This window comes from Sorex fumeus, unplaced genomic scaffold (assembly GCF_029834395.1).
Source record: "Sorex fumeus unplaced genomic scaffold, SorFum_2.1 ptg000063l, whole genome shotgun sequence".
Taxonomy (NCBI): domain Eukaryota; kingdom Metazoa; phylum Chordata; class Mammalia; order Eulipotyphla; family Soricidae; genus Sorex; species Sorex fumeus.
This window is the reverse complement of record NW_026606120.1, coordinates 58,659,614-58,683,445: the sequence shown is the minus strand read 5'-3', so window position 1 is coordinate 58,683,445 and position 23,832 is coordinate 58,659,614. Positions and strand designations below refer to the sequence as shown.

General features: G+C 37.1%; 1 protein-coding gene and 1 pseudogene across 7 annotated transcripts in view; one reads left to right on the top strand and one right to left on the bottom strand.

Moving 5' to 3' along the window:
- BCAS3 (BCAS3 microtubule associated cell migration factor) overlaps positions 1-23,832 on the bottom strand; it is a 660,253-nt gene that overhangs the window by 507,522 nt on the left and 128,899 nt on the right. The gene's annotated exons all lie outside the window — the stretch shown is intronic.
- Positions 1,583-4,876, top strand: LOC130035831 (glyceraldehyde-3-phosphate dehydrogenase-like; annotated as a pseudogene).

Sequence of the window (23,832 nt, the reverse complement as noted above, 5' to 3'; positions counted from 1 at the left end):
TCGGAGAGCCTGGCAAGCTACCAAGAGTATCTCATCCGCACAGCAGAGCCTGGCCAGCTCCCCGTGATGTATTCAATCTGCCAAACACAATAACAAGTCTCACAATGTTACTGGGCCCGCTCAAGCAAATCGATCAACAACGGGAGGACTGTGACCGTGATTAATTAAATCTGTGGGGTGGGGGGGGGGGGGGGGTACACACCCGGTTGTGCTCAGGGCTTACTCCTGGCTCTGCGCTCAGGGATTACTCTTGCTGGGAATCAGGGGACCTTATGTGGTGATGGGGATCAAACCTGGGTCAGATCCATGCAAGACAAGCACCCTACCCAGTATACTATCACTCCACCCCAATGATGACAATCTTCTAAACAAATGCCTCAGTACTAAGCATACCAATTTCACAGAAAAAAATTGTCCTGTTGCACTTGTTATAAACAAAACTTAACTAAAAATGGGTCACAGATCTAAAAATAAAACCCAAAGCTTTACAACTTCTAAACAAAATACAACAAAAATATTTTCTTAACTGAGCATTTTGAATATTCAAGTTTTAATCTTTCACTAAATTTAGGAGATTTCTGCAAACTATCCCTAAAATATTTTTGCAAGTCCGTGTTCTTTTAAACTGTTTTCCCTTTGTATTTGTGTGCACTGATAGGATTGAACCAAAAGCCTCACACAAGCAAAGTACATACTTTACCACATACTTTACCATTTGACCCCACAAATTGCTTTATCAGTACCCAATCATGAACAACTTTGTAACTGTGTATGTCACAGTGATTCAATTAAAAAAATTTTACTTTATCAAGCAAAAAACATAGGTATTACTGAGTTCAAAGAATCTCTCAACATTTAAAACTCTTTTTTGCTGAGAGTCAGAATAATGGTAAAGCAAGAAGGGTGCTTGTTTTGCATACACTCAACCTAGGTTCCTTCCCTGGCACCCCATATGGTCCCCCAAGTACCACCAGGAATGATCCCTGAGCATGGAGCCAGTGATTACATAAAGTCTGTAAGTAGTGATGAATGAGACTCACCCCTAAAACTCTCTTTTTGTTTGGCAATGTTCATGGGACCACATTGTACCTATGACTGAACCTGGGACTCCCATACTCAAAGCAAACACTTAAGTCCTTTAAGCTACTGGACAATCCCAAAACTTTCAGCTTTTAAAAAAGATATTAAAAAATTTGAAAGCAACCCCCATTATTGTGAGAAAATATGTTTAAAAGGTCAAAGGGTTTGTATCTTGTTCTTGATCCTGATCACTCAGTAACATCCCTTTTTTAAAAAATGGCCACAGAACTTTAAAAACCTACTTTTCAACAAAGAAAACAGAGAGAAAATAAATACTTGAAAAGATGTTCAATAACACTATTCATTGAGTGAATCAAATTAAAACCCCTAAAGAATACTACTATACTCGCAAAATGGTTAAAATTTAAAAGATAGTAAATGCAGAGTACAAACTAATTATTAAAACTCACAATACACGTCAGGAATGTAAAATGATAGACACTTGAGTATTTTAGTATCTTTTTACAAAATAAACATTCCTTTATCATATGACATAGTCAATATGTTGTTTACAACAAATGTCAATCAATTGGTGAATGGATATATTGTTAAGCACGTAAATACAATGGAATATTACTCAGAAATTGGGAGGAAAATATGTATCTATACAAAAGAGGGGATCTCAAAACTATTATCCAAGGAATGGGATAGAGAATAAGGGAGAAGAGGCAAGAAGACTGGACATTAAAAGCCTACATACTACAAACGTTGCAAAAAAAAGTTGGTTTTTTATTTTAAATTCTAAGGAAAAGCAAAGCTAAATTGTGTAAAACGGCATGAACATATTTGGGCGTGAGAGAAAAGCTTCTCCAACTTTATTACATCAATTACATACAACTGTATACAACTGACAGAAATAAGAGGTAAGGGAAAAGCTAGTAAAAACTGGAATTCAATCTGTAAAACTGACACAAGGCAAAAATTCTTTTCTTAATGTTCCCAACTAATTAATTCAGTCTTCTGCTGAGAAGCTGACTTAATAATGAATGAAATCTAACATTTTGCCAGACCAATTGGGAGAAGGGGGAAAACAGCTTGTCACCTTCAATTAGCAGCTCATTATAGCTCTTGTACCCTAGAAACTTGAATTCTGATCATTTCCCTGGCTGGCATACAATGTCCCAACTGAGATTCTTCCTGCAGAAAGATTTCAATAGACGCAGACAAAACAAACACTACAAAGACTCAGTTTAGAGTTGACTGAAAAAATCCAATAAAATTAAAATTTTGTTTTATGGGGGAAAAACTCATATAAAATCTCTAGAAGCAAAATGTAATTCCTTAAATTGTCCAAAAGTTACACATTTATAAAGACATCACCTTTTGTGCCAATAACACAGATGTGTACACGCCTGACATATCCTTTTGTTCTCTATTTTCTCTCTTTCTAAAAGCCTTGACAATTTCTCTGGGACATAACAAGACAATCTTCATTTTCCTCATGAGTAGACTGATGAGAACATTTCCATTTCATCAGAAATATGGTTGCCTCATAACAGAAAGGACATGTTATGCTAGAATACAGAGACATGAAACAAATTTTTACTTTGTACTATAGTGTATACCCAACGTCATCAAAATATTAAATACACACTGAATCTCCATTCTATTCTACAACTCAAGTTCATATTTTTACAGAGTAATGCTTAATATTTTAACAAAGTTATGAATTTGAGACAAATATATTAAGTTGTGGAGACATTCCACTAAAAAACCTCAAAGCAAACTTTAGAATGTATTAGAGTTGGTGATTCAATATAAATTTTTAAATAATATATTTTAAAAATTTTAAAGGATGTGTAAGTACCTATTTCAGATAAATACCACAGGTTACAGCAGAAAAGTAGGAATCGTGATTTATGTCAAATAATGTTGACAGAGCTCTAAATTTGTGCTCAATCACCTGTGTCTTTTCATTACATAGTGTGCATTATCATATAGTTTAAAGCCACTATATACTCTTCCTGATTAACATAAAATAGCAACAAATTCAAATTCTCCTTAACTGACCTTTACTTTACCCAAGCCACTTATTTATTTATCTTGGCTTTTTGGATCACACCCAGTGATGCTCAAGGTGCTCAGGGAACCATATGGGATGCCAGGGATTGAACCCAGATTAGCCGAGTGCAAGGCAAACACCCTACCAGCTATGCTATTGCTCCAGCCTGACAAGTCACTTTATACAAAGTAATAAAGAAAGTGTTGAAAGGATTTTCTTGAAATCTTTACCTACTCTATGTCTGACCTCCTCCATAAAAAAACAAAATTATTAGACTATTATTACTGATGGGAAAGTCCTACAGCAAAAGGTATGAATGTCTATAGCTAGTTCACTGCAGTGAAGAAAGTTGACTACAGTTATTTGAATCATGAACTTTTAAAAGCCATCATTACTAAATGGAAAATATTAAATAATTATAAACTATAAAACAAAACAGCTCACCAATATCAGCCTTTACTTTCTCAGTATTTTTTGTCATGTTTTACATTGTTCAGGTTTTCAGTTCACAACAAAACTAAGCAGAAACTTCAGAGATTTCCTGTACATGTACAGACCTCATGTATACATAATCTTTAATTATCAGTTTATCCCACAGTAGAAGAAATGCTACAATCAGTAAGCCTTCATTGATACAGGACAATCATCAAAAATCCACAGTTTATACTATGGCTCACACTTCATTTGGTACAAATGATAGATTAAAAATGATCTCTCTCATATGCGATACTTCAAGATATACAGCAAGGTATCAACAAAGGAACGAAACCAACACATCAAAAGAACTGATCTACACATCTGACTCACTGGAGGAAGGGTTAGGGGGGAGCAAGGTTGGGTTCCTTGGGGGGAAAAGATGGGGGATACCTAGTATTGGAATTATGTGCACGAAAATCCATTATTAACAGTATTGTGAATCACAGAATTTCAATTAAAAAAAAAAAGTAAGCTCTCTGCTCCTCTCCGTTTGGCAGAGCCATCTCTTCTTGCACATAGCCAAGAAAGGGAAACTTGTAATCAACAGGAAGCTCGTCTCAATCTTCCAGGAACGAGATTCTGCCAAACTCAAATGGGGTGAGGCTGGTGCTGAGTACACTACGCAGTCAACTGGGGTCTTCACTAACATGTAAAAGGCTGGAACCCACTTGAAGGAGGATGTCAAAGGGTCATCATCTCTGTCCCTTCTGCCAATGCACCCATGTTTGTGATGGGCGTGAACCACAAGAAGTACAACAGCTCCCTCAACATTGTCAGCAAAGCCTCCTGCACCATCAACTGCTTGGTTCTCCTGGCCAAGGTCATCAATGACAACTATGGTATTATAGAGGGGCTCGTGAACACCTTCATACCATCACTGCTACCCAGAAGACCATGGATAGCCCCTTTGGGAACTCTGGCATGACAGCAGAGGGGCAGCCCAGAACATCAACCCAGCTTCCATAGGTGCCACCAAGGCTGTGGGCAAGGTCATCCTGGAGCTGAACAGGAAGCTGACTGGCATGGCCTTGCACGTCCCTACCCCCAATGTGTCCATTGTAGATCTGACCTGCTGCCTAGAGAAAGCTGCCAAATACGACATCAAGAAATTGGTGAAACAGGTCTCTCATGGGCCCCTCAAGGGCATCCTTGGGAGACTAGGTTGTCTCCTGTGACTTGAACAGGTCCACCCACTCCTCCACTTTCGATGCGGGGACTGGCAACACCCTCAATGACCATTTCATCAAGCTCATTTCATGGTACAACAATGAGTTTGGCTACAGCAATAGGGTGGTCCACACGGCCTCCAAGGAGTAAGAGTCCCCTGGATAACCAGCCCCAGCGAGAGCACAAAGAGGAAAAGAGAGGCCCTCAGCTGCTAGAGAGTCCTTCCCCCTCTCATCCAATACACAGAATCTCCGGACCTCCAGTTTCCATCCAAAACCCCTGAAGAAGGGGAGGGGCTTGGAGTCCCACCTTGTCATGTACTATCAATAAAGTACACTGTAACCAGTAAAAAAAAATTAAATTAAAATTTAAAAAAATTAAACTTGGGAGCTCTACTTATCCATTCCACCACCTTTAAACTATGTCACTATGTTTATCTGTTTTTGCGGGGGGAGGGAAGGGCCACACAGGGCAGTGCCCACTCCAAATGCTGTGCTCAGGGATCACTCTTGACACTGCTCAGAAGGCAATATATAGGGCTAGGGTCAAACTAGGGGGTCAGCAGCTTGCAAGGCAAGTGCCTCACCCACCACACTATTCTTCTTCTCTTTATGCATCTTCTCCTTCTCCTCCTCCCCATCCTCCTTCTCCCGATAATCTGTGTTTACTGTTTATTAATCCAATCATCTTCTTACAGACATCTTGCTTCCATGGACCAGGAATTAGGAAAAATGCTTCTATAAAATAAGCTATGTCATTTTGGTAAATTTAATTTTTTATGCAACTGTATACAGAAATATCTCCACACATAGTTTCAATGTATGGAGAAATATATATAACTTAAGAAATACTTCCTCCAGCCTGCAGCATCTGTTCCTGCTAGTTTCCAGCTGGCCAGGCTACCTATTTCTCACACCACAACTTGTGTAAGTACCTCCTCAAAATGTGTGTTATGCAAAAAAACGTAACAGAAGAAACAATACAACAGGCATGTGGAAAGATGGATGCTTGATCAACAAAGAACTACTCTGTTTGAGGAGCAAACCTCTGCCTTACTATACTAAGTTTGAAATCTATACTAAGTAGTAAAGGTAAAGGTAAAGGCCCTCCCGTTGATCGTCGATTTGCTCGAGCGGGCCCAGTAACGTCTCCATTGGAGACTTTGTTGTTACTGTGTCTGGCATATCGAATACTCTCGGTAGCTTGCCGGGCTCTCCGAATACTAAGTAGTATACATGGATATATATATATGCATATATATGCTTGAAAAGCTAAAAGAAACTATAGACAAAGACATAAAAAAGAAATGACGAATTAACAAAATGAGAAGATCAGTAAAACTCCCCATAAACCGGCAGAGAGAAAGCCTGATGGACTGAGCACAGACTTTGCATTCAACAGATCTAGATTTGATTTCCAGCACTGCATGTTCCTTCAGCATTCCCAGGAGCAACTCTGGAGCACTGAGCCAGAAGCCCTGAGCACCAGTGGATGTGACCCACAAACAAAATCTACATATGAAGCCACTAAGAAATTAAAAAGTACAATTTCCACAACGCAAATTGTATTGACAGGGCCTAGGATACAACTCAGACGTAGAATGCATGTGCAAAGCCCTGTGCCAAGCATTCGGCACCCCTTGTGGTATAGTTCTAATGACCCCTGAGCACTGCTAGATGCAGCCATGGTAGTTCCTAAGCACCAGCAGGCTAACAGGAAAAATTGAAATCTGCTGACACCTTGACAAGGATCTCATTGAAGCTGAGGTTCTTAGTTATACTATGCTTAAAATGCTGACACGTGGAATTTATGGGATAAATATCTGTTGTCCTAGAACATTAAGTCTGTCATAATTTGCTACACAGAACAGGCAACCAATATAGGATCTCTCTTGAACACAATGATCTTTCCATTAAGTATAATACCAATAGATCAGAACAATTTATTCTTGGTGGTGGTGGTAGTGGTATATTATTTTCATAATGCCCAGACCTCATGCACTCAAAGCAGGCACACTACCATGTGTCACAACTCCGGTTCCAAAAGGTAAATTTTACTGAAAGTACGATGAGTTTAAATCCTTCTGTCATTATACTACTCCCAAACAACAGATGGTCCTTTAACTTACAGTATCTGGATATTAAATTCCAGCACTGTAAGTGAAGTTTCTTTAATCTATGTAAATGTGACTTAAAGAGATATAGTACCAGGGTTAAAGATTCTGCCTTGCATATAACTGACCCTACTTTGATCCCCAGCACCATGTATGGTTCCACAGCACCACCAGGGGAACACAGAGTCAGGAACAGCCCCTGAACACTATAAGGAATAACCCCTCCAAACCCCCATAAATGAACAAAATGTCTTTCCTAAAGCCCTATGTGGACAACTATATTAAATTAATACACTTTTAAATCTTGGTTTTAATATTATCAATATAAACTATCTGTAACAAATCTAATCTTGAGTAATACTGTAAGATACTAACAATGTCATTCTACCTTACTTTTACCAAGATATCAAAAACAGCTTCCAAAGTAATAAAACTGAACTAATGAGCAAAAATATACTTTTTATCAAAAATTTAATTGGGGAGGGAGCAAAAAGATAGCTGAAAAGGCTGAAGTGCATGCCTTGTATGTCCAAAGTCTCAAGTACAATTCCCCACACCAGATGACCCCTTGAGCACATACAGCGGCTGTGACCCTGGTGGCTTCTGGCATGGCTGTGTCCAAGAAACAATATCTCACTGGGTCCACACTCCAAATGGCCAAACCCACACTGCCAGACTGTCACTGTGACTAATTCCCAGGTGAGAAAGGCCCCCAAAAAGTTATTTTAAGGTTCTTGCTTTTTTTCCTTGATGAACAAGTTATACATTTAAAAGCACCACAGGGTGTGGCATCCCCAAAAAGATTTAACCAAATGTACATAATCACACCATTTGGTAAGTGAAAACTTTCAACCCTTCATTTGAATATTATTTTATAAACAAATTATACTAAAATGCAATCATGGAGGAACATTGGAGTATATTGGTTCCAGATCCACCAGTTGATATTTAAGGAATAAAATCAAGAAAACCACGAAGGCTAAAAGAATTGATCAAGTAAAATATGCAAGAATTGGTGAAAGAACAGAAATAAAATAAAATTTATGGTATGTTCAGTTACCTATTCCTGTTGAAGTATTTTTTTCCATGAAAAATTCAATAATCCTTTTTCTTAGTCAAAACAGGTGATCATTATATAGAAATTAAGGAATAACCTAGGCATACTGGGATTTGGGGGAAGACTTAGTGATATGCTGACCACTTGAGAGAAAAAAAGGATCATCAACATCATGCATGAAGGAATGATGTTAACATTATACTTACCTTTGAAATTCAAACAACATCTAAAAGTAATGGATTAGCTACAAATTTATTTTTTCATGCATGATGGGGAAAAAGAATTACAAATAATACAAAGCAAAAAATTAATCTACATTTACGAATCTATCAAAAATAATTAAATTTTGAGTCACAAAGTTTACTTCTTATTTTTTCATTTTTTTTATTTATTAATTTTTATTAATGAAACACCATGAGGTACAGTTGTAGACTTACAAATTTTTGTGCTTGAGTTTCAGTTATACAATGATTGGATACCCATCCCTCCACCAATGCCCATTTTCCACCACCACTAATCCCAGTATTCTTCCCACCCCCCATCCCCCCATCCCCCCATCCCACCCTGCCTCTGTGGCAGGGCATTCCATTTTGTTCTCTCTCTCCTTTTGGGTGCTGTGGTTTGCAAAAGAGGCATTGAGTGGCAATCATGTTCGGTCTATAGTCTACTTTCAGCATGCATCTCTCATCCTGGGAGGATCCTCCCAACATCCTTTAATTTGGTGCTCCCTTCTCTATCTATATCTATATGTAAATTTCATGACTTCATCTTTTCTAACAGCTACATAGTACTCCATTGTGTAGCTGTACCAAAGTTTCTTTAACCAGTCATCTGTTCTCGGGCACTCAGGTTTTTTCCAGATTCTGGCTATTGTAAACATTACTGCAATGAACAAACAAGTGCAGATGTCACTTTGACTATAGTTTTTTGCCTCTCTGGGATATATTCCCAGGAGTGGTATTGCTGGGTCAAATGGGAGCTCAATTTCTAATTTTTTAAGTATCGTCCATACTGTTTTCCAAAAGGGCTGAACCATTCGGCATTCCCACCAGCAATGAAGGAGGGTCCCTTTCTCGCCAAATCCATGCCAACACAGGTTGCTTTTGTTCTTTTGGATGTGGGCCAGGGTTGAATATACTGACATCTCCCCCCAAACGTATGATCGTCTAATCTTTGATAAGGGAGCAAGAAATGTGAATGGAGCAAGGAAAGCCTCTTTAACAAACTGTGCTGGCAAAACTGGACGGCTACTTGCAAAAAAATGGGCTCAGATCTCTGCCTAACACCATGTACAAAAGTAAGATCAAAATGGATTAAAGACCTCATCATCAGACTTGAAACCATAAGGTACATTGAAGACAAAGTTGGCAAAACCCTCCATGACATTGAAACTATTGGTATCTTCAAAGATGTCACATCACTGGCCAAGCAAGTGAAAACAGAGATAGACAAATGGGACTATCTTAAACTAAGAAGCTTCTGCACCTCAAAAGAAACAATGACCAAAATACAAAGACAGTCTACAGAGTGGGAAAGGATATTCACCCAATACCCATCTGACAAGGGGTTGAGATCAAAGATATACAAAGTACTGGTTGAACTCAACAAGAAGAAAACATCCAACCCCATCAAAAAATGGGGCGACGAAATGAACAGAAACTTTCTCAAAGAAATCCGAATGGCTAAAAGGCATATGAGAAAATGTCCTACATCATTAATCATCAGGGAGATGCAGATCAAAACAATAATGAAATATCATTTCACACCACAGAAAGTTTACTTCTTTTTACATAATGAACTTTTCCTTTATATTCATGTCTTTTATTAATCCTAACTACTTCTTAACCTGGACAACATTTTCAAAAATATTATTTTATAATGGAATGAGCATCATGCTGGAGCAATGTGAAATATGGCTTTTATAATTTGAAATTTCAAAACATTATTATCATTTTCCTTTACAAAGATTTTTATTATTTTCATTCATGATATTTAACAGATTGAACCAAAATTAGGAAAAATGGAACAAAGTGTCTGAGAAAGTGACATTTTCCAAGAATGTGCATATATAAGTGAAACACAAAATAGCAAAGACATTTTAAATCTACCACAAATTGCAAGAAGCATGGAAACACTTATTTTTAAATGGAAAAAAGCTGCACACCCTTCAACATGTGTTACTGAATCTAATCCTTTTAAATATAAGAGGAAAATTTTGATAGTATTACATTATTTGTATTCTTATGCAGCTCCTAAAGAACAAAAGCTAGTTGGTCACATTTTTTATTAAGTAATTAAACAGAAAAAGCAAAGAAAGTGGAAACTTAACCATATTAAAAGCTAAATTTGTGATTAGCCTAGTTAATAAAAACATTTTTCTTCTGTAAAGTTCTGAATAAACACTGGGTAATTAAAACTTCCAATATTCCCACAAGTTGAGAGAATGGTCTTAACGATGTTTTACACTGGGGCGGGGTCAGGAGAAAATCAGGCAGGAAGGAATAACACCTCCTTATAAACACAGGGTAATATGGAATCTGGAGTTAGAATCAGATGTTCGTCAATAAGGACACTCATATCTCACATACTTTATGGAAGGCAGTCATAACACATTAAGTTTTTCTCCTGTTTGAAACTCAATACAATGAGTTTCACCCACACTATACCTTCAAGAAAATTTCAAATTAAATTATTCTTTTATTGTTCCCTTAAGTGCTGGGAATTAAACGCAGGGTCTCCCACAACTGCTAAACAAGAGCTCTACTGACAAGCTATGTCCTGGCCCCAAATTAAGCCTTTGTGAAACACAGAAACAAATTATATTATAAGAAGTATGTTTAGTATACAACAATGAAAAACAAACATGAGAGAATTCAAATTATGAAAAATGTATTACAGATATTACAGGAAATTCTACACTTAACATATACATACATCAGTATTATCAAACTGGAATTTATTAATGTCCTCACAATCTTTGTACAATTAAGACTATTCACAAATATATCACTTTGAATTTTGGGATAAAAATTTTTCATTCAACTGATTTTCTGTTGTCAGTTTCTTTCCTGGTATTTGTTACTATTTTCTTCCTTCTCCTTATCTTAGGTAAACCTGTACCTCATTTTTTGGGTTTTTGTTAGAAGGGTCACACCCAGAAGTGCTTAGGGAAGTAACTGGAGGTACTTGGTTCTGCAATTCTGACCACCAGGATGAGTCACTGGGCTCAGGGGGTATGTGTTGCCAAAGATCCCAGGGAGGAAATTCAGGGCTTTGTACATGTGAAGTATATGCTCTACCACTTCAAACACCTTCCTATTCTCCTCTCCTCATATTCTTAAATATCCTTCTAACCCTACTTTACATACATCCCCAAGTTTATGTTTTTCAATCACTAAAATTTTCTTATAACTTAAATTTTTTCTTTAAAGAAAATTTTAACTTTAAAAGCTTAAAATTTTCCTTATGATTTCTGCTTAACCCACAATTTTCAAGCATGCAAATTATCAGAGAAAGTTTTTGGTTTCCAATGTAATTGTACAGTGGTTATAAAAAAAACTATTAACTGAGTTAAACTTTAACTCTTTGCATAAGATCAACCTTAGTAAATGTTCGATAAATATCTGTTGAAGTCAAATTGATATTGTGGTGCATTTCTTCTACATCCTAACTGATACCGTTTCACCTTCTCTCATCACTTCTGAAAACCTGAAAGTTGGGGCCAGAAAGACTGTATAGTGGAGTTCAAGCCCAATTCAATCAGCTTAATCAATGGCTGAATAAATAGCAGTGTTCCTACATTATTAAAAAAAAAAAAAGACTGTATAGCCGGTAAGGACCAGGGTTTGATCCCTGGCACTACATATGGTCCCCCAAATACTGCCTGCAGTGATCCCTGCATGCAGAGCCAGGAGGAAGGTTTAACTGTGCACTTCCAGAAGCAGCAGCAAAGAAAAAAAAAAAAGAAAGAAACAATTACAATTTAAAACCCTGAGAGTTAATCACTAACTAGGTAAAGAACATCCCTTCCCTTTCTTGCTGTCGTAATAAATGGATGATGGGGGAATTGGGTTGAGGCTGTAGCACAGGTGTCACTCACGTGGCTGCAGTACACCAGGGATCACAAACAGCACTTCTGGGGACAGAAACACTGGCTTGAAAGATGCCTGCAAAGCAAGAAGTCTACCACTGAGCTACCCAAGACCCTCTATTGTTGATGTCTCCGATTCCTTCCAGACATATTGTAGCTTTCATGCATTTTGAATACTCATGCATTCTGAGGCACATGTTTGAATAGTCATTTTCTTACAAAAAGACTGAAGATATTCAAGAAAGCAGCTATGCTGCCTGATTAGGCGGGCCGGGGGGCTAAAAGAGTGGATGGGAGCAGTCCATTGGTACATTTATAGAGAGAAGCCGGCACCCTGGTGGCCACTGTGGTGCTGGAATGATACATCAATGAAAACATCTTTAACAGTCTTATAAATCATAATGCCTCAATAAAAACAGCAAACTAAAATCCGAGCTAAGGCCCCAAACAACAACAAAAATGAACATATGTTGACAACTAATCTCCCCTGGGGAAATAAATGTTAGGTGATTAGATGCATTACACGAGTGATTTAGGTAAAGGGAAGATTAGAGGTGAAGGAGAAAGAATCTACAATAATTCCAATGAGACGAGACTAGATGAAAGTTCTAAAGAAGTAGGAGGTATGGTAATATGAAGGGGCTTATACAGAGTCATAAATGTTTAGAACAGCTCGTTTCCTATCTAATAAATTTGTACTATCAGCTTTTCCAACATCTGCTAAGAAAAGTAGAATTTCCACTACTTAAAAGGGCAATGAGGATGAAGACAGAAAAATCTTCCAAGTCTCCAAGAAATGATCAAGATTTATTTGCCACTAACATAAAACACAGATTTATTAGTCTGTCAAATATCTCTGCTAAATTTAATAAATGTAGGGTGGGAGCAGATTTCCCACACTCAAATAAATACATTAACAGACTCAGTAAGCAATCCACAAACTTTAAAATTTCCTGAATGGTGTTAAAGTAATGAAGTACAAGTAAAAAATATTCTAATTAACTTACTATCAAAAGCTAACTAACAAGAATTCACATATAACTATATTAGCTATTAAAACTAAAACCATACACATAGGAAATTTTTTCTTATCAAATACTTCAAGGATATAATTCCATCACAAAATGATGCATGATAATAATATACATATAAGATAATCTGTAATATTAATGACCTGTATTAGTAGAAAATTCTATGATCTTCAACCAAGATAACAGAATTTTTAATGAGCTCATTTTAATAAGAAATCAAAACATTATGGGCCCAAAGCAATAACACAGTGGGTAGTACTGCACTGCACTGCACTGTCCTCCCATTGTTCATTGATTTGCTCGAGCGGGTCCAGTAACGTCTCCATCGTGAGACTTGTTGTTACTGTGTTTGGCATATCAAATACATTATGGGTAGCTTGCCAGGCTTTGCCATGTGGGTGAAATACTCTCGGTAGCTTGCCGGGCTCTCTGAGGGGCAGAGGAATCCAACACGATCAGCCGGGTGGGCCACGTGCAAGGCAAACGCCCTACCTCTGTGCTATCGCTCCAGCCCATGGGTAGTATTATAAAGAAGTATTAATAAAGAAATATAAATAAACTAGTGAACTGAATTTGTTGACTAGTTCATGTCATATGCACATTTAACAGACTTATGAGCCAACACTATTATAAAAAAAAAAAACTTAAAGTAATCCCTGTTTGGGGAAAGTATAGACTAGACCTTCTCACTGCCTCTACTGAACAAAGTACTTTGTTAAAAGAATCAATTAAGAAATAAGAAAAGAATTAATGTCAGGTACTTGTCAACTATTCAGTATGACACCATAATGGTTAGGTACATGTCATTTTATATTTGTTCAGAACCATAAATGTGCAATATAAAAAGAGGGAATGGATCCAAATCCTGGACTTCAGGTGATAAAATTAAGTCAGTGTACACTCACAAGTATACCACTCTGGCCAGAGATGTTAAAAACGGTGGGGGACAGCTACATGTAAAGAAAAGAGGTTTTACTCAACTACTGTCAACATAAAGCTACTCTAAAAATATATAGGACTAAAGATGTTGCTCAGCTGCCCTGAGTTCAATTCCGGTCACCATATACACATACAAACACATATATGTGTTAAACACTAAATGAATTCAGTAAAATACTTGGAAAAATTCCATTTTAAAATTGAGATTGAAAATGTGTGACACCAATAGTACCTCAGAAAATCAAGTACCTCGAAATCAGCTTAACCAAAGAGGTGAAGGACCTATACAAGGAAAACTACAAAACACTACTTCAATAAATAAAAGAGGACACTAGGAAATGGAGACATATCCCCTGCTCATGGATAGGGAGGATTAATATTATCAAAATGGCAATACTGCCCAAAGCACTATACAAATTCAATGTGGTCCCTATCAGGATACCCATGACATTTTTCAAAGAAATAGCCAAAACACTTCTGAAATTCATATGGAACAATAAACCCCCATGAACGGGTAAAACAATCCTTGGGAAAAATGGGTGGCATCACCCTCCCCAACTTCAAACTGTACTACAAAACAGTTGTAATTAAGACAGCCTGGTACTGGGCTAGAAACAGACCTGCAGACCAATGGAACAGAGTTGAATATTCTGTTACAAACCCCCAAATATATGGCCACTTAATCTTTGACAAAGAAGCAAGAAATGTGAAGTGGAACAAGGAAAGCCTCTTCAACAAGTGGTACTGGGAAAACTGGATAGCTATCTACAAAAAAATGAACTCTGACCTCTGTCTAATGCCAGGCACAAAAGTCAGATTAAAGTGGATTAAAGACCTCAATATCAGACATGAATCCATAAGGTAAACAGAGGAAAATGTAGGCAGAACTCTCTACAACATTGAAGCTACAAACATCTTTAAGGATGAAACAGCACTGACCATGCAAGTGGAAGCAAACATAAACAAATGGGACTACATCAAACTAAGAAGCTTCTGCACTTCAAAAGAAACAGTGACCAAAATACAGAAAGAGACTACAGAATGGGAAAGAATATTTACCCAACACTCATCTGAGCGATAACACAGCGGTAGGGCGTTTGCCTTGCACGCAGCCAACATGGCCAACCCGAGTTCGATTCTTCCGTCCCTCTCGGAGAGCCCGGCAAGCTACCGAGAGCATCTCGCCCGCACGGCAGAGCCTGGCAAGCTCCCCGTGACGTATTCGATATGTCAAACAAAGTAACAACAAAGTCTCCAATGGAGAGGTTACTGGGCCTGCTCGAGCAAATCGATGATCAACGGAAGGGCCTTTACTTACTTACTTTTACTCATCTGACAAAGAGATTAATATCCAGGGTATACAAGACACCAATAGAAATGGACAAGAAAAAACCTCCAACCCCATCAAAAAATGGGGAGAAGAAATGAACAGAAGTTTCCTCAAAAAAAGAAAAACAAATGGCCAAAAGGCATATGAAAAAATGTTCCACATCGCTAGCCATCAGGGAGATGCAAATCAAAACAACAATGAGATATCATCTCACACCACAGAGACTGGCACACATTCAAAAGAACAAAAGCAACCAGTGCTGGTGTGGATGTGGGGGGAAAGGGACACTCTTTCACTGTCAGTGGGAATGCCCACTAGTCCAGCCTTTCTGGAAAACAATATGGACAGTCCTTCAAAAACTAGAAATTGAACTTACATATGACCCCGCAATACCACTTCTGGGAATATATCCCGAAGATGCAAAAAAGCACAGTAGAAATGACATCTGTGCCTATATGTTCATTCCAGCACTGTTCACAATAGCCAAAATCTGGAAACAACCCAAGTGCCCTAGAACAGATGACTGGTTAAAGAAACTTTGGTACATCTACACAATACTATGCAGCTATCAGGAGAGATGAAGTCATGAAATCTGCTTATTAATGGATGGACATGGAGAGCATCATTGCTAAGTGAAATAAGTCAGAAAGAGAGGGACAAACATAGAAGGACTGCACTCATTTGTGGAGTATAAAACATAACATGAGGCTGACACCTAAGGACAGTGGATACACAGGACAGATAGATTGTTCCATAGGTGGAAGCCTGCCTCTTGAGCAAAGGGGAGAAGGCAGCTGGAATAGAGAAGGTATCACTAAGAAAAAGATGACTGGAAGAATCGGTCGGGATGGGAGATGTGTGCAAAAAGTAGATAAAGGACCAAACATGATAACCTCTCAGGGTCTGTATTGCAAACCATAATGCCCAAAAGCAGAGAGAGATTATGGGGAATCATCTCTACCATGGAGACAGAGGGAGGGTGGGAAAGGGGGGGTATACCAGGGATATTGGTGGTGGGGAATGTGCACCGGTGGAGGGATGGGTGTTTGATCATTGTGTGATTGTAACCCAAACATGAAAGCTTATAACTATCTCACGGTGATTCAATAAAATTTTTAAAAATTAAAAAAAAAATAAATCACTTGTTAACAACAGTGGGGAAAAAAGTGTAACACTAGGCTTTTGGTGAATCATTTCTAAGAAGTTTCATGTTTGTGAGCTAAGTGTAATCATACTTTCATCAAGGAATTCATGACTGGGGGCAGCGAGTTAGAACAGGGATAAGGTTCTTGCCTTCCCTGCATGCAACTAACCCCATTTCAGTTGCTAGTACCTCATTGTCCCCAAGCACAGCTAATAGTGATCCCTGAGCACAGAGCCAGGAGCTGATGACTGTGACCCAAACTCCTTCCCCCAGTGACTCCTAATTATTGTGTATTTGATACACAGTAGTTCTTTTCATAAAGATTTTATAAATATTGTTTTGGTAAACTTTTACAAATCTATGATGTGGCTAAAATTTAAAGTTGAGGCAATGGGGATGTGGCATGCCTCACATGTGTGAGGCCTTGGGTTCAATCCCTGAGAGTGTTCATTAATTAAACCATTTAATAGTTTAAATATGGAAGTTTTTCTTTCATCACATGATCTATTCTCATAATATTTTTATAGTCAACAGTAAACCATCATAGAGGATGTTGCCATCAACAGCAAAGACTTCAAATATTTATTATTTTAGGGTACTGATTAGTAAAGTGATTCACAAAGATAAACAAAATAAGAAGTTCTAAAGTTTTGTTTGTTTGTTTGTGGGATCACATTTATTGATGCTCAGGGGTTACTCCGAACTCTGCACTCAGGAATTATTCCTGGCAGTGCTCGGAGGACCAAATGGATCGAACCCGGGTTGGCCGTGTGCCAGGCAAATAACCTATCACTGTAGTATCATTCTGTCCCCTAAAAACTGAAATCTTATTTTCATTGGTAACAGATTTTCAAGTAACCAAAAATGAAAACTAAAAATGGTAGTCACATAGGCATTGTAAGTAGGCAGAAACTATAATGTGAATGTTGTACTGAATTTCTTGAAAGAAACATGGGATGTACTGATAATAACTGAAAAAAATAATATTTGACAATTTTAGAAGATATGGGACTCGGTGAGTCTATTAGAAGCCCTATTGTAACAATCTCTTTATGGAGAACAGTTTTACTTTTTAAAAAATAACAAGGAAAAACATCAGGAATAGAATGCAGGAGCTAAATCGAAACTATTCTTAATGGTTAAGAAATACATCACAAAGAAATACATCATAAATTTCCCTTAAAAATGAATTTAGGGCCATATAGTTACAGAGAAATTTAGAAAAGCAAAAGAAAATACTACGGAAATCTTATTTGGTGTTTATGGTATCAGCAGTAATACCCCAACAAAACACAGCAAAATGTTGCTAGGATTTATTTCCTTCAAAGTAAACTAATTTATAACTACTTAACTTCTAAGCAGTTATGTAATTGTTTAAAAAGATATACAGAATCATTTTTCAGAGTGGCAAGTACATATAACCATATTTTAATTAAAAAGCATGGCACAGCTGAATAAAAACAGTAAGGCCTGACTCAGTCACAAGAAGATTTTAATTACACCAAGCTTTCACAAGCAAACTTAGATGGTTAATACACTCTATTATGAGAAAGCCTAGAAGTTCTTATTAAACCAGTGTTAATTTAAAAATTTGTTAGTATACTTGAAGTTTTACACAAGAAATAAATAGGAAATAATTTATTAAATATATCAAAGAAACCAAAAGATCATTAGAGCACTGAGACACATTGAGAAGTGTCTGAAAGTTAAAATTAATAAACTGCATAAAGTCCTCTTCTCAAAGTCAGGAATACCAAATAGACAAGGAGACTGTTTAGAAAGCCTATGTGTAAAAATCTATTTATTACTTCTTTTCGCTTCTCACTGATTAAAATGAAAACATTTGCTTATTAAGATGACAACTATATATACTGTTCATAATAAATTCTTCTCATTAACTTACTGTTGAAGTACAAGAAAATCACTATTTTTCAATATTAAGAATGCTTGCTTGACCCTAGAGGAAATATTTACATTCAATTTACCTATTTTGCATTGCACAATACATGATATACCTACGTTATTATTGTTTCTCTTTCTTCTAGTATCAGTTCAGAAGCGAGCAGATGAGAGTTTAAATACTTTTCATAATAGTTTTAAAGTAATTTACTAGAGAAATATAGATTAGATGGAAATCTGCCAAATCTTTAAAGATACAGATATTAAAACAGTAGTATTCCAATTTTAACATATTATTTCCATAAAAGACTATTTTCATAGTAGTTTTTAAAAAAATTTTTTTAATAAGGCTGCTCCTATACAAGTTGGTGGGGGTCAAGCGGCATCAAATAACAAAGCAAAGTGTGTAAACAAATATGCATGTGTTTATATAATCTAATGCCCCTAATAATTTTGACATACGAAACAACATTAGACATAAAAATTAAAAGCCTTGCACTGATTAAAAATTTCACAAACATACACAACAAACAAAAAATAATGAATCATTCAAAACAAACTTAGAACACCGGTAATTCAAAGAAATGACCTTTATTCACAGTTCACAGATAAAACTAGAATATGAATGGTCACAGATGCAATGCAAGAGTGTAACTATACAAAACGCAAAACACTAAGGTTATATTGGAGCAATCTGTAACCACAGCTTAACCACAGCAAGATGTGAGTTTCTGATACAACCATTTGAGAAATTTTTTATTTCATTATGAGGAATAAAAATTCTCTTTTATTGCCCATGATCAAGGAAACTGCTGATACCTGTAAAAAAATGAAGCTATTTGCCTATAACATCTAAATAAAAGACTGCCAAAAATAAATATCTTCCAGTGAAACTAAAATTTATTTGCATTACAAAACAGCATGATTATAATTATCTGTGAATTATCTAACAAAAGTTTCAGAAGATTAGTAAGGCACGAGAGCAGGAGATACAAGTTAGCGCAGAAGTCTGGATGACACAAAGGCAGGCTAACTGAAATCTGGATTTGTTAGAGAACACATAAAATGCAGAGTCAATCTACTTATCCTTTATTTCATAGAGAAATACTTGTTTAAAAACCAAAGGATGAAAAGCAGGTGGTTTTCACAGCACATATTCTTTTCATTTCAAAAATGTATACAAGAAGGCAGAAATTTTGACATTTTTCTATTATTCTGGAATGATGCAAGGTTTCAGAGGAATTAAAGGGAATCTGGCTAACTGTCTAGTTCCAATCAGAGTGAGAGCTAAAAGTGAAAAAGGCAACTTTCCAGCTCCACTTCCAGAATTAAGCAATTTGATAGTTATCAGGGTGACACTATAAAACTGGTATTCCTTATACAAAAGCATCTAACTTAGAAAACATGAGCAGAAGACGTCTCTTCACTTATCAAAAATACTGTCTTTAATGATGAACCTAAATCTTAAACTAAAGGAGAAACTTTTAAAAAAGAAAAAAAATAAGCCTACCTCAAGGCAAGCCTCAGTTCACTGGATCTATGTCACATTGATTTATAACAGTTATTTCTTAGAGGAAAAAAAAGCACACACAGATGCAAACAATTACTCTATTTTTGTAGGCAACAAGTGAGGTGGGTGGTAACTGAGAAATTTTTTTAAAATCCTGTCACAATATTCTGCTTTTTCTTAAGAAACCCTCCTCACACAACAAACGTTTGCCACATCAGAGAATTTCCAGGGCCCGAAGCACCACTTTGATTCCAGACCGCTGCAGGCATTAGCAGGAGGTAATTAGGGTAAAAAGTTCAGCCCCGGTTCCATGTCTAGAGTTCTGCCAGAAATAAATTTCCTCTCTGTTCACTGGTTTCTACTGTACCCTCCCTAAGAATCATATTGAAAACACATTTATCTTTGTAAAGTTTGTTCCTCTTCTAATTAACGTATGGCATTTACAGTGTTTAATAATTTAAAACGGCCGCAATCGCAGCAGTTTCGTCTTTCATAGAGGAGGGCTGCATTATCATTTTTCCTATATTGCTGCTTCAATTGACAAGTGACTCAGAAGTATGTGCTGCAGCTGTTTCCATCAAGCTCCCTGGTCATCATAAGCTTATGTTTTATTCCCTTGTTTGGCAAAAGTGCTCGGACAAAACTGACCAACAGATGCATTCAGAATGTGTTCCTTAAAGGTTTTGAAAGAAATGAAAGGCTAATCAGAAAGTGGAGTTTGAAGCGCAACAGGGGGCAGGGGGGCGGCTGAGTGGCTAGAAGCAGCTGTCTGAGTGAAGCAAAGCAAAATGCAAGTGTGAGGCTATGAGTCTGATCCCTGGTTCCACTCACACTTGCCAGCCACAGTCCCAGGCAGCCCTGCTCGCATCACGTCCATGTGTGTGCAAGCAAGATAAAAGGTGAGACTCTATCACCAGAAAGTGTGTGGGCACCACAGCTGACCACCAGAAGCCCGAGTGAGTAAGTGTGAGCACCATAATCAAGTGCACCAGTGTCACAAGAGAGCATTTATGCGCCCACCCCTTCCTTGCAACAGCAGCAGCCATGGAAGGAAGAAAACAAAGTCAAAACAAAATAAAGGCAAGCAGACAAACATAGAAAAACAAAAATAGTAATATCGAAGACGTTACTTTGTAACATAAAACTCTCTCATTGCTTTTCACTATTTTCATTGAAAAAATATAAACTGCTACTTTGGTGGAGTGGTTTTAGTGCGTGTGTGAAACCGCAGATTTAACAAATTTGACAAATCATCAATATACCAAACACTTAAGGTGATTTTTAAAAGATATCCTGCAGCAAGCCTCTGTATCCTCATCCTCTCATTAGGCACAGGCACCCACTTGCACCCCAGGCACGGACCAGTCACAGCACAATGATTCTCTCAGGCTTCTTTGGGTATTGAGTTTGAAAAGCAACATATTAATAAAATTATGTAAAGCTGAAAACAATAAAGAACTTTTTGCCAATAATTTTTAACAAAAGCAAAAATCAGTAAAATGAACACAATTTTTTATTTTGAGGTTTTGTTTTGTTTTGTTTTTTGCTTTTTGGCTATAGAGGCCTCCCCAGTTACTCAGACGATGTCTCCACTACACCTTGCGTTTGGAGGCCCAAGGGATAATGGACAGACTCAGGCCCTGGAGCACGCAAGGCTGGTGTTCCTCCACCCTTTGCCCAAGAAAGAATTTTAAAAAGACTTCTGAGTACTAGAGCGGGGGTGGCAGGGAGAGGAAGAACACACAACACACAAGATATTATATTGATTGTAACCACCAATTTGCAGAGATCAGAATTATTTTTTAAATAATAACAATGCTTATAATCATAAAATATATCAAACTGTTTTTCTTTTTTTTGCAAAGCATAAGTCCAAAAGGAGTTCCTCTAGATCTTTTCAAATTCGCATCAGGTATTGTGCCCTCTGTACTCTGGGGTATAACTAACAACTTTACACAGAAATAAATATGGAAAAGGTGCTCCTCTGTATTGTTCTGCACAAAATACAAAGCCCAGAATTTCATAGCATTAGAAATTAAATGAATCCATTTCCCCTATCATTTCACTTAGCATAACCTTTCACTTAGCAAGACTTCCTACTTATCATTTTCTTCCCTTTGTAATCTGGGTGGCATAAAGGATTTCTGCCATTCTTCAGAGAAGCTTTCCAGCTAGAAATGCAACACAATGCTTGGTATCATTACAGGTGGATTTACATTTCTTAAACATAAATGCTATTTAAAGAAATTCAATAGCTGAAATACAAAGAAGAGAAATTAAGAAAAAAAAGATATATTTAAATGACTACAAAAGGAGAAGAAAGATACCCAAAATTTCAACTCCTAGTTTAAGGCATCCTAATAGGACATGTGTATCACCAAGCTAGGGAATGATGCATGTTCCCCAAACTGTTTTAATTATATGACAATTCTAGATACTGGTGTTAAACAAGGTTTAAATAAAAATATAAAATCCTAGCTGTTCCTTTTAATTACATAAGAGAATATTAAATATAAGACAGGGAATAAGGAATTTTTTTAATTTTTCCACATGAATCTCCATGTTCATAGATACAGGCGGATAGCTCGAAGGTCTGGAGCACATGCCTGGTAAGTACAGAGCCCCAGGTTCAATCCCAGGAACTACATGGCTTCCCAAGCACTACCAGGTACAGTCATCATATCTCCCTCAAAACAAAAACATACACGAATCAGCTTCTGGGACCTGAGTTTTGTTAAAATGACTCTTTTCTTTTGTCAATGGATGCATTTTCACCTTTCCTTTATTAATCAGAATATCAAGTAGTATAACCCCATCACCCTACCAATTTTGTTCTTCAAAAAAGTCTTGGTTGCTGTTGTAGTAATGGATTGATGGCCACAGACATTGCAGAACAAGCGTTGTACATAAAAAGCATTAATGGGGCTGTATCAATAGAACAGCAGGTAGGATGCTTGCCTTGCATGAGGACAACCTGGGTTTGATCCCTAGCATCCCAAATGATCCCACAAGCACTGCCAGAAGTAAGTCGTGAGTGCAGAGCCAGGAGTAACAACGAGCATTGCCAGATATGCCCCCCAACAAAAGCATTAACCTTGGGCTAGAGCAATAGTACAGTGAGCAGGGCAATTGCTTGCATATAGTTGACCTGGGTTTGATCCTCAACACCACACATGGAGCCTGGATCCCCGCCAGTAGTGATCCCTGACTGCAAAGCCAGGAATAAGTTCTGAGCACCACACAGTCGTCCAGTGACAAAAACCAAAATTCAACAACAAAAGCATTAACCAACAAAGCTCAGTGACGGTGAGCAGATAAAAAAGATGCTAATTTTTTAATTAAAATTTAAAAAATGAAATAAAAAGAAAAATAAGGAATTTGAATAAGCACCTCAGAAGATAACTAAATAGCCAATAAATATAAAAATGTATTCATTAGAAATTAGAAAAACACAACTGAATGCCACATGAGTTAACAATGCATACCCCTTAGAATGACAAAAATCAAAGTAACCAATGTCAAGCTTTCACACAAAGCAGTCCTACTGGAAACTTTATGAACTACTGGCAGAGGTCAATAGCAAGACCACTTAAGAAAATGGCTTGGTAATATCTAGAAAAACATAACTATAACTTATAACCTAAAAATACCATTCCTATATATATAAAACAAATGCATACCAGAAAATGTATACTCACACAAATGTTAACATCAGTACTATGCACAGTACCTCTATAGTGAATTATTCAAATTTTCATCCACAAAGGTAACACTGCAGTGTTCAACAGTATCTAATCGCCTTCTTTATTTTTATTTATTTATTTATTTGGAGTGCTGAGGTTAGAACCCAAGTCTCACACATGCAAGATAAGTGCTCTCCTTGGAGCTTCATGGCCAGACCTCTCCTTCTCTATTATTTTTTACATGCCACTTATCACAATGCAATATATGCCATTAATTTGTCTCTCTCTTTGTTAAAAAGTCAACTCAATT